Raw genomic sequence first — 11,861 nt, 5'->3', positions numbered from 1 at the left:
AAATAATTTACCTTTGAAGAACTTCAAATGTTTCAATGAGGAGACTCTCAGTTACATAGCAGATGTCCAGTTTTTCCTGAAAGATTCTTTGTGTAGGACAAATCGCTCCGTTTTGTTACTACACATTTGGCTACCGAAACGAACCAAAAATTCAGTCACCTAAATGTCGAACTTTTTTCCGAATTAACTCCATAATATCGACCGAAACATGGCAAACGTTGTTTGAATCAATCCTCAAGGTGTTTTGTCAAATATCTCTTCATTGATATGCCGTTCGTGGAAGCATGGTTTTTCTCAGAATCCCATGGAAAAATACCAGCAGCTGAGTTTTGCGCACCAATTTCCACGCAGGACACCGTGCGGACACTTGGCAAATGTAGTCTCTTATGGTCAATCTTCCAATGATATGCCTGCAAATACGTCACAATGTTCCAGACCCCTTGGGGAAACGATAGAAAGGGTAGGCTCATTCCTGTCGCATTCTGTAGCTCAGTTGGTAGAGCATGGCGCTTGTAACGCCAGGGTAGTGGGTTCGATTCCCGGGACCACCCATACGTAGAATGTATGCACACATGACTGTAAGTCGCTTTGCATAAAAGCGTCTGCTAAATGGCATATATTATTATTATTATTCACAGCCATATAAGGAGATAATGCAAAACGTAGCCTCAGAAATCCTGTTCATTTCCTGGTTGCAGAAACATCTTGGTTTTGCCTGAAGCTTTTGTTCTAGGGCACTCACAGTGAAAATCTTTGCAGTTCTGGAAACGTCAGAGTGTTTTCTTTCCAAAGCTATCAATTCCATGCATAGTCGAGCATCTTTTCGTGACAAAATATTGAGCTTTAAACGGGCACGTCTTTTTATCCAATAATGAAAATCTGCCCCTAGAGTCTTAAGACGTTAAGGAAATGTAAGGACTTTAGAGAAAAGCCGCTCATAGACATGTTTTTTCTAAAAATCAATGATTTTAGATAAAGCCAAACAGTGAGACATGTAGTTAAAATTTGGAAACATGAGAAACAGAGCCAAAGACAGATAGGGGAAAAGGCAGACAGAAGAGCCCTCCCCCGCACTGCAGAGACCTCGAAGGTTGGAGAGCAGAGAGGAGAAGTTTTAGAAGGGGAGCCAGGACGAGTAAAGATAAGAGAATGTGTAAATAACAGTTACTGAGTGGAGACAAAAGCGAGAATTGGACATGTGGAAAATGAAAGGGGCACTCCTAAATGATAATGTCAGAACAGAAGGATAATATACTAATCTTACCTAAGTCATTATTTAGAGTAGGTAAGGTTGTTACCTGGGCAGAGCCAGGTAACAAAGGGGGGATGGGTAAATTGTGTTCTAGAATAGGATGTGACCTACGGGATAATTAACTAATAATAATTTTTTAGCTAATAAACAGAACAAATAAGAAACTGTTTGTTAACCAAACCTGTATGTCCAAGATTTTATGCACTACAGGTGAACTACAGGTGAAGTCACTCAATCCAGTCCCAGAGGCTTGTTGGGGGGACCATACCAAGGACTCCTGGTGACAGCTAGCTGAAAGAGCTACCCGGATTCATATCGCACTGCGGGAGGGTAAGACACACATCACACTGTCGAACAATAACAGAGTTCGAGAGGAGAACTGGAATTAACAGAATTCTGGGGGCCATCTCTCGAATGAAAAATACCTTACCTGTCCTTTCCTCACTGTTGTTGTTCATAGAAGTGAAGATGTGTCTGGCTCTTGCTAAGCAATGTGTTCTGGGGAGAGGGTGGGGCCTCACATGGAAGCTGTTCCTCTGAGCTGTCTTATCATGGGTAATATAATAATAATAATATATGCCATTTAGCAGACGCTTTTATCCAAAGCGACTTACAGTCATGTGTGCATACATTCTACGTATGGGTGGTCCCGGGGATCGAACCCACTACCCTGGCGTTACAAGCGCCATGCTCTACCAACTGAGCTACAGAAGGACCGGGTGACATATTCCTGATACAGCACGTCCTACTCGAGTATGCGGAGAGTGGTAATTTGACCCATGGGTTAGACGGTGAGGATTTTGTTCCAAAATAGAAGAGATATCGGTGCAGGTTCCCATATTGATCGTGGACACAGGTCATAGCTCATGGGGAGAGAGGGCTATATGAATACACTCACCCAGCATGGAAGAAGGTAGAGTAGAGTGGCATAAAGATACACTTAACCCTTTAAATAGAAATGAAGGAGGATCAAGGGTTGTAGTATGGAGATGACAAGGTCTTGGTCGACACCCTAGTACAGTTCTGGGTAGAGGAGTTTGGGTCGGTATGGTAAAGCTGTTCACGAAAGCAGGAATGCCAGATAATGACAGTTGTATCGATTTGCACTATTTAAATCCCCAGGTTCCTCCCTTTACAGTATCCAGAGGAGATTATTACTGTTTGGCCCGGTACAGTACTCATGAAAATATGTGGGAGAAGTTAGTACTTGTAATAGAACAGAGAATGTTACCACTAAAAATACCCTGTTGGATTTGAGAGGAAGATGGGCCAGGACTGATATCTGGTGGTTGTGTGGGGGAACCCACAGATTGGGTGGGGTCATGTGCGTGGGGATGCCTTTTACACTCATTCGACACCAGGACATGAAGTTATCTAAACGGGAAAAGAGAAGCACTTCATCTGGTTCATTTGATGACAAGGTATACATTGATAACATGTATACCTACAAGACCATGGTGCTTGCCTACGGAGCTGTGAGGGGAACGGCACCTCAGTACCTCCAGGCTCTGATCAGGCCCTACACCCAAACAAGGGCACTGCGTTCATCCACCTCTGGCCTGCTCGCCTCCCTACCACTGAGGAAGTACAGTTCCCGCTCAGCCCAGTCAAAACTGTTCGCTGCTCTGGCCCCCCAATGGTGGAACAAACTCCCTCACGACGCCAGGACAGCGGAGTCAATCACCACCTTCCGGAGACACCTAAAACCCCACCTCTTTAAGGAATACCTAGGATAGGATAAGTAATCCTTCTCACCCCCGCCCCCCCCCTAAAAGATTTAGATGCACTATTGTAAAGTGGCTGTTCCACTGGATGTCATAAGGTGAATGCACCAATTTGTAAGTCGCTCTGGATAAGAGCGTCTGCTAAATGACTTAAATGTAAATGTAATTGGGGTTCCAGGGGAGGGGCCAGATGAGTCAAAGCAAGAAATCAGATCCTAGCAGGATTAGAGTTAAGCATTTCCGGGGCTCTAATCTCATAAGAACGTGGGTTGGATTAATTATATTTATGATAATCAACAGCGCTTTAACAGGTATACCAGAGATGTTAGGTTTTGTAAAACAGACTGAAGCAACCAGCTGGAAGGCTTGGCAGAATAGAATTGCATTAGATATGTTAATGGCTGAAAAGGGAGAAGTATGCGTGATAATCAGGACCATGTTTGTGCTTACATCCCAAATAACAAAGCTCCGGACGAATCAGCTGGTTTGACCACCCTGGCTCACGGGTTGGCAGAAACTCTGGGGTGGATACTTCTCTGAACTAAATTGGGTTGACAGTGTGTATGGAAAAATGTTGTGTTATGGGCTACCTTCACCTGTGTGACTGTGTTAGATTTGTACGGACGTGGTTGATTGCGTGTATGTATGAAAGTTATTATTTCCAGGACTATGGAGTAATCTATGACAATAGATGATGTGGTGTGGGACGATTCCAGGTTCTGACCCGTGGAGGACTGAATGCCTGACTACAGGACAAGTGGACAAATCTGGATCTTTCATCATTGGGGAATTTGTGTTTGATGAGACTAGTGTTGAGGATAGAATTAGATTGTACTTTGTTTCAATATTAGATTGTTTTTTTAATAAAGATTGTAACAAAAATCCTGTTAAGAAGAGTTATAATTCTGATGTATGTTTAAGGGTTAAATTAAGGTTAAGGTTAGATTTGATTAATGATGGGTGAAGAGTCGGATAAACATTTATAATAATGTTGGTTCATATTTTTATTTTTTATGTTTGATAAAATTAGATGTAGATTTGAATGTATAATATTTGATCAAAGGGAGGATTGTTAGAGGAAATTATGGTTGAAATGATTAATTATGTATAAATTCCAATCAGAACTGACTAGTCCAAATGCTATAATGTATTGTACATATGAATTTTCTCTCTTGCTCCCATTCCCAATTGTATATAATGTAGTCAGGAGTTTAGTAACAATGAAGGTCTGTTCCTTAGTTCATTCATTTGTACAATCTCCAGGTGGTGGGGACGGCCCATCTCCAGACTGTCTAGAATGCTGATTTATACTGACTGACCTTGACTTCAGGCGTGGAGCATAAGGCTCGAGAGCTATAGGGCCTCTCTACTGGTGAAATAGATAGAACGTTTAGAAAACGCTGACGTCATTTTCAGTTTATAACCTATGGAAATATGTGTATGTGGCAGTACTCTCTGGAATTAAACGCTGTTACCTGGCTTTTAAGACTGGTCTCAATCTACTTCATGCATAATTCATGAACTTACAAATCATTAATGAATTAGAATGAGTGAGAATTTGGTTTAGGCTACAAAACATATAGGAATTTAAAATTCCACTAACATGGCCTCTATTAAAAAGAGGAGGATCCCATCAGCTTTCTACAGGCCAGGCCTTCTATATTTATTTCTCAACTTTCCTAATATTAAGCACATTGTTTCTCTTTACAACAGAAGTATAGCCTACCTACTTGGCATGAAAATGAACCAGGGGAAAAGTGTCCTCCATTCGCTATGCAAGTGCATACGGAGATGACATGTTTATCAGTCAAGGTAAATGATAATGGTCCATTCTAAATCAAAACTAGCTTCACATATATATTATTTAGTGCATGTAAAGACAAGAATAAATTAAGAATAGTCTGATGGATGACAATATTACTCCTTGTGTATGACGTATTATCCCTTGTGAATGATGCCCAGCTTGTGTAGTAAGGAAAGAAACAGCGCAGGCCTTTTTTGTGTGACTTTTTCAAATCCTAGTCCCACCACCTCATGTAGCCTAACCCATAGACCTATATGTTTAAACTAAAGTAGCTTAATATAATCTTACAATTAAGCACATTAATCCTCTTTACAACCGGTGTAGAGGCAAAATGGCATTTCGTGATATCGAATTGGTAGTTACAGTCTTGTCTCTTCGCTGCAACTCCCATACGGACTCGGGAGAGGCGAAGATCAAGAGCCATGCGTCCTCCAAAACACAACTCAATCAAGACGCACTGCTTCTTGACACAATGCTCGCTTAACCAGGAAGCCAGCCGCACCAATGTATCGGAGGAAACACCGTACACCTGGCGACCGTGTCAGCGTGCACTGCGCCGGCCCAGCCCCAGGAGTCACTGGAGCGTGATGGGACAAGGCCAACCCGGCCAGCCAATCCCTCCTCTGATCCGTACGACGCTGGGCCAATTGTGCTCCGCCTCATAGGTCTCCCGGTCACGTCCGGCTGCAACAGCCTGGGATCAAACCAGGATCTGTGGTGACGCAGCTAATACTGCAATGCAGTGCCTTGGACCACTGCGCCACTCGGGAGGCCTCGGCCTTACTGCTTTATGGTTGGATTAATTTGGGCTCTCACATCCCACATCTGTCCCAGACTATGTTTGGAATATTTCTCTATCGAACGGAAGGACAAGTTGAACAATAGAATAGGTCAACTTTTGTACTATGGGGGTTAATAGATTGATAGAGGCTAGTGGAGTTTCTGTTCATTAGGCTTATTACTCATCTGGTTGGCTGATGAAAAGTCAATGTGGACAGTCTTCTAACATCTTCAATATTTGCCTCAGAATTTGATTAGATGGACATGCGCAGTTGCGTCCCCGATGTGCCTGTCCTCATTTGTAGCCAATTTCAGAGCTGAGATGACTGTGAGAAGGACCTGATCACGTGATGGCTGTTGGCCAATAAGAACTGAGATATCAGAGAGAGCCAAGTGAGTGAGAGGTGATTTATAAGGGGAATTATGGTTATTATATTCAGCCCAAGGACACAACGGCCACTATGGCCACAAAAGGAATGGCATGTTTTTTAGGGGGCATTACAACCAGACAAGTGGGATGCCATCGGGAAATTCGAGGCCTGGTGAGAATATTATCAAGTGCTTGTCAAATTGTGAATGAGAGACTGATGAAGTGTGTGCAGCCTGCTCAAGAAACAAAGCATAGATCATGCTTTTCAAATCATCATTAGAGTCGCATAAACAATAGTAAATATTCTGCAATGTTTCATTTTATTCTTCATACTACTTCATAAAAATAATGCAGCGGAATTCTAAGCAAATCTTATCTGCTTAACCTCTTAAGACTAGCCCTCAATACTGCCCCCTTTGGAGGAAGTGCGTGCCCATAGTAAACTGAAAATATTTTTTTTCCCAAAATTGCTAATATATGCATATAATAATTATTATTGAATAGAAAACACTCTAAAGTTTCTAAAACCGTTTAAATTATGTCTGTATGTAAAGCAGAACTCTCAGGGCAGCCTTTCTCCCAAACTCTCTCTTGTGAAGAGAAAAGTTGGGTCAACTTTGACGTCATCGCCCCCACCCTTCCCAGGCAGCTACCGATCTGGGAACAGTATGTATTTGTTCAGCGCGATGTCTGCTTTCAAATGGCGCGTTCATTGTGAGAATTCCACGAGCCCTCGACGTTTGGCGGGCGAAAATGCTCGTGTCACTCTGAAAAACATGCACTCTATTGCGCGCGGCCGATTTGGAGAACGTTATTTTCCATGGTCCAGCAATTGAAGGCGGTTTGTCTGTTCGCGCTGATCTTTGTTCTACATGTTAAAAACATCATAAAGCTCGATTTTGCACATAGTTTGACCAGTTTAGTCGACATATAATATGTAAATTGGAAGTTTTGATGCGCAAGAGTGCTGGACCAGAAGTCATTTTGGATGCATTTCAGCTGAAGCTGTTAGCATATGCTAATACAGAGGCACACAACGTGAAACCAAACGATGTATTGGGTAAGTATGACTCCTTCTACGTCTTCTGATCGAAGAACATCAAAGGTAAGGGAATATTTATGTGGTTATTTTGGGTTTCTGTGGACTCCAAACGTAGAGGAGACATACTGCTAATATCTGAGCGCCGTCTCATTGTATAGCCCAGTGGATGATTTCTGTAACGTTAAAAATAAATGTAATACAGCGGTTGCATTAAGAAGAAGTATATCTTTGTCACTATATGTAGAACATGTATATTTAGTCATGTTTATTGCTTGTTATCTGACGTTATCTGTCGGAGCTATCATCATTTCTCCGGACATTTGAGTAGCATTTTTTGAAATGTCGTCATTGTAAACAGAGATTTATGGATATAAATGGCATATTATTGAAAAAAAATCAAATGTACTGTGTAACATGTAATATTACTGTCATCTGATGAAGATTTTCAAAAGGTTAGTGAATTATTTATTTTTTAAATTTAAATTTTAAATTTTATATTTTCTGGGACAAAATGGCTGCCGCTTGTCTTTTGTTTCGGTGGTAATCTAATATAAATATGTGCTATGTTTTCTCCGTAAAACATTTTAGAAATCTGACTTGCTGTGTAGATGAACAAGGTGTTTATCTTTCATTTGGGCTATTGGACATGTGTGGAGGTTAAATATTTCTAAGAATATTTTTTTGCATTTTGCGTTATGGTAATGAGCTTGAGCCGTAGTCACGATACCGGATCCGGGATGGGTCGCCGCAAGAAGTTAAGGAACTAGTGTAGCCTACAGCCATATGGCAGAGCCTGAACTGATGTAGCCCACAGCCATATGGCATAGCCAGATCAGGACCATAAGGACAGGTGTGCTATTCTGTTCTTCTGAAATAGACTACATTTACTTCACATCATGTTTCTTTAGGGATAACATGTCTAAATATCTGATCTAAAATAACAAGACAAAAGTTTGATTCAGACGTTTATTTCATAGCGAGGGACACATTTCACTTTGTATCTGGTAAGTACAGTTTCTAGAGATTATACATATACTTTTGTTGATTGGAAACGTTTGTATTTGGTGAAGCCGGCTATACTGTGGTAGGGATATTTTCCGTCGCCAACACCAGAAGAACTAATACAGACTCCCGGAGCTAGCATGAACAGCCTGAACATCCCAAGAGGTAGCAGCATCGGGGCATGTGCGTCCCACCTTACAGTTTCAACTTGCATGGGGGGTAGCTAGCTAACGTTAACCAACTTTCGCTGGGCAATGTTGGTTAGTCAAAGTTCCTGGAACATTAAGGGTCCAGGCTAGCAAAGCTCTAAACAGATAGCTAGCTATCTGTATTGACGGACTCACCTTACCCTTCCTGTTTTTTGGTTAACCTCTTGCTCCTACCTGACACGCAGTCGTCCCATCTAGACATCTGGAAATGCAAATGCGCTACGCTAAATGCTAATAGCACTCGTTAAAACTCAAACGTTCATTAAAATACACATGCAGGGTATTGAATTAAAGCTACACTCGTTGTGAATCCAGGCAACAAGTCAGATTTTTAAAATGCATTTTGGCGAAAGCATGAGAAGCTATTATCTGATAGCATGTAACACCCCAAAAGACCCGCAGGGGACGTAAACAAAATAATTAGCATAGTCGGCGCTACACAAAACGCAAAATAAAATATAAAACATTCATTGCCTTTGACCATCTTCTTTGTTGGCACTCATAGATGTCCCATAAACACTATTGGGTCTTTTTTCGATTAAATCGGTCCATATATAGCCTAGATATCGATCTATGAAGACTGTGTGATCAACGAAAAAAATTGCGTTTTATAACGTAACGTCATTTTTTAAAATTAAAAAAGTTGACGATAAACTTTCACAAAACACTTCGAAATACTTTTGTAATGCAACTTTAGGTATTAGTAAATGTTAATAAGCTATAAAATTGATCACGAGGCGATGTATATTCTATAGCTGTACGTCTGGAAATAATGTCCGGGTAAATCTCAACCAAAATATCCGGTCGGAGACCTGAAGAAATGGGCTGTCTCTTCTTCGTTTGACCAAGAAACAAATCGTAGGCAAATGACAAGACTGTTGACATCGTGTGGAAGCTGTAGGTATTGCAACCTCGGCCCCATTTAATGTGGTTCACCTTTATCAATCGGTTGAAGTTGCGCATGGATATATTTTTCCATTTTCAGTGATCAGATTTTCCTGCACTTTTCGATGAAACGCACGTTCTGTTATAGTCACAGCCGTGATTTAACCAGTTTTATAAACGTCTGAGTGTTTTCTATCCACACATACTAATCATATGCATATACTATATTCCTGGCATGAGAAGCAGGGTGCTGAAATGTTGCGCGATTTTTAACAGAATGTTCAAAAAAGTAGGGGGTAGGAGTAACAGGTTAAACAAGGACCACAGTGTTAGATGGCGCTGAGGAGGTGGACGACGACAACTCCTGCATCGAGTCGTTATCCCCAATGGACTCTCCTGTCATGGACTGCAACCCCTCACCATCCCTGGACAGAGAGAGGAGGGGGGTAAAGGTGGATGCTATTGGGGGGGATGATTTACAGCAGGGATTGGTAACTTTAATGAGGGGTGGGAGCCACAATAAAACAGAACTCATCATGAGACGTCATAGTGCCAATCCCTGGTTTACAGCAAGCACGGGCTGTTCAGCACAACTGACCCATCTCATTCAGGTAACTTGGTATGACATCTAGGCAGGCAGAGTAGCTTACTGTGTTTGGCCGGTGAGAGAGAGAGGGGGGGGGGAGAGAGTGAGGGACAGGGAGAGGGAGAGAGAGAGAGGGAGAGGGAGGGAGAGAGAGAGAGAGAGAGGGAGGGAGAGAGAGGGAGAGGGAGAGGGAGAGAGAGAGAGAGAGAGAGAGAGAGAGAGGGAGGGAGAGGGAGAGAGAGAGACAGGGAGAGGAAGAGAGAGAAGGTGGGAGAGAGAGGGGGGAGAGAGGGAGGGACAGGGAGAGGGAGAGAGAGTGGGGAGAGAGAGAGAGAGAGAGAGAGAGAGAGAGAGAGAGAGAGAGAGAGAGAGAGAGAGAGAGAGAGAGAGAGAGGGGTGGGATAGGGAGAGGGAGAGAGAGAAGGTGGGAGAGAGAGATAAGTTCGGAGAGAGAGAGAGGCAGAGGGAGGGACAGGGAGAGGGAGAGAGAGAAGGTGGGAGAGAGAGAGAGAGAGAGGGAGAGGGAGGGAGAGAGAGAGAGGGGGAAGAGGGAGGGACAGGGAGAGGGAGAGAGAGAAGGTGGGAGAGAGTGAGGGAGAGGGAGAGAGAGAAGGTGGGAGAGAGGGAGAGGGAGGGAGAGGGAGAGAGAGAAGGTGGGAGAGAGAGGGAGGGACAGGGAGAGGGAGAGGGAGAGAGAGGGGAGAGGGAGAGGGAGAGAGAGAAGGTGGGAGAGATAGAGAGAGAGGGAGAGGGAGGGACAGGGAGGGGGAGAGAGAGAAGGTGGGAGAGAGAGAGGGGGACAGGGAGAGAGAGAAGGTGGGAGAGAGGGAGAGAGAGGGACAGGGAGAGAGAGAAGGTGGGAGAGAGGGAGAGGGAGGGACAGGGAGAGGGAGAGGGGGAGAGAGAGAGAGGGAGAGGGAGAAGGTGGGAGAGATAGAGAGAGAGGAAGAGGGAGGGGGAGAGAGAGTAGGTGGGAGAGAGGGAAAGGGAGGGACAGGGAGAGAGAGAAGGTGGGAGAGAGGGAAAGGGAGGGACAGGGAGAGGGAGAGGGAGAGGGAGAGAGAGAGAGAGAGAGAGAGGGAGAGGGAGAGGGAGAGGGAGAGAGAGAAGGTGGGAGAGAGTGAGGGAGAGGAAAGAGAGAGAAGGTGGGAGAGAGGGAGGGAGAGGGAGAGGGAGAGGGAGAGGGAGAGGGAGAGAGGGAGAGGGAGAGGGAGAGAGAGAAGGTGGGAGAGATAGAGGGAGAGGGAGGGACAGGGAGGGGAGAGAGAGAAGGTGGGAGAGAGAGAGGGAGGGACAGGGAGAGAGAGAGGCAGAGAGAGGGAGAGAGAGAAGGTGGGAGAGATAGAGGCACGACATATACGTGCCAGTGGACAGTAAATGAATAATGAACATTGTCACATTTTGACCCCCATGGTGGCACCATTATAATACTTCATCTTCTTTTGTCGGTGTAGAGAGTCAACATGGTGTTTTCCACCACGCTCTTCCTCCTTCCTCCTCACCTGTACAGGTAGAACACCTGGTTGTCATGTTGTCATAACTAACATGCTGACCACACCGCCCGCGTCTCGTGCACGAGCGTTGCAAAAATAAATGAACACATACACGTTATTCAATCATTGCACCCACACTGCTCACGCACGCCAACGAGCATCTGCGTTGCCAAATACTAAAACAGAAGTCAGTCATATTTGTGATGCTGAACGCAGTGCAAGTCCTGCCTCTCTCATCTCCTCGTTGGCTTTTAGAAGCACATACCCACGTGCCATCTTGGTTATATCCATGTGGGTGATTGAAAGATGAAGAGGTCGGTCAGTCGGTCGTGGTAATACTATGAAAGTTATGCAAAGTCCAAAGAAGAAAAAGACTGTAAGGTTAACCATTTTATGTGTTGATTAATTGTCAGAGTAGAGTACCTTGTGCACTGAAATAACAACTCAACATTTACATCCCATGACAAATTATCTAGCAACAGCAATCTAGCTAGCTAAATTGCCATAAATGTTTAGTGCTTTTCGACCTGTCGCCAAAATTATATAATTGGTTCATAGTTTGTTTTGATATTTCAACCTGCGTGTTGTGATCGCGTTTGGTGTGGGGGGACAAAATCAATTTGCGCACAATGGCACACGCGCGGTCTAGGTCTAGGCAAGGTGTAACCCTCCTTCTGTACCAACACCACCACCTCCACCACCTCCTCCTCAGCC

This window comes from Oncorhynchus keta, chromosome 17, assembly GCF_023373465.1.
Source record: "Oncorhynchus keta strain PuntledgeMale-10-30-2019 chromosome 17, Oket_V2, whole genome shotgun sequence".
Lineage (NCBI taxonomy): Eukaryota > Metazoa > Chordata > Actinopteri > Salmoniformes > Salmonidae > Oncorhynchus > Oncorhynchus keta.
The sequence above is the reverse complement of the archived record's forward strand: the minus strand, read 5'-3'. Positions refer to the sequence as shown.